Consider the following 730-nt stretch of genomic DNA (forward strand, 5'->3'; position numbering starts at 1 on the left):
GTTATGACTTGAGGTGATTTTTGCAAACCAATTTAAATGTTTTCTGATTGCCACTTCTGCACTTTCCAGAAATACACACTGTTACAACAGAGCTATTAACAAACTGTTTAGATTAGATATCACTCATTTTCCCCACCCTACAATTCACTGTCAAATTTGCCTTAAGAAGGGACTTGAAGTTCTCAGGGTTGGCAGAGCAGACAAAAAGACTTAGTTATCTGTGGAGTGTTGGTGTAAAGTGGTAGATACATGACCAGTCCTAGTGGCCAAAGAAGAAACTGCCACTGCCCATAGCTTCAAAGTGTTTAAATAGCTGGATTTTTTTTCTAATCACATGTTAATATTCAATCTATCTTCTCTCCCCCCCCCCCCCCCCAAAAAAAAAAAATTGATGCTCCCTTGCTTGTGGAAATCTTCCAGCTTACCTGGTTTTCACACTGTTACTAATGGCTCTTGGCAGCACAGAAAGCATTTCTGCTCCTGAAACCCACTCTCTGGCCTTTGCTCATTCGTTACCTTCATGGAAACTTTTCACTGTCAAATAGTTTAGTGTGGGGCTTTCTAACGGAAAGCTATTGCGTGTCTGGAAGTTACAATTTAAAAACAACCTTTTGTCTTCTGACATAAAGCCAACTTGTAGAGTTCAACAACTAAGGTAGCTTTCACTGGAAAAACTGGAATATTTATTTTATATCAGCTATTCTTGACTGGGCCTTTTGCACCGTTCCCT

The sequence above is a fragment of the Chelonia mydas genome, chromosome 4, assembly GCF_015237465.2.
Source record: "Chelonia mydas isolate rCheMyd1 chromosome 4, rCheMyd1.pri.v2, whole genome shotgun sequence".
In the NCBI taxonomy this organism is placed as follows: Eukaryota; Metazoa; Chordata; order Testudines; family Cheloniidae; genus Chelonia; species Chelonia mydas.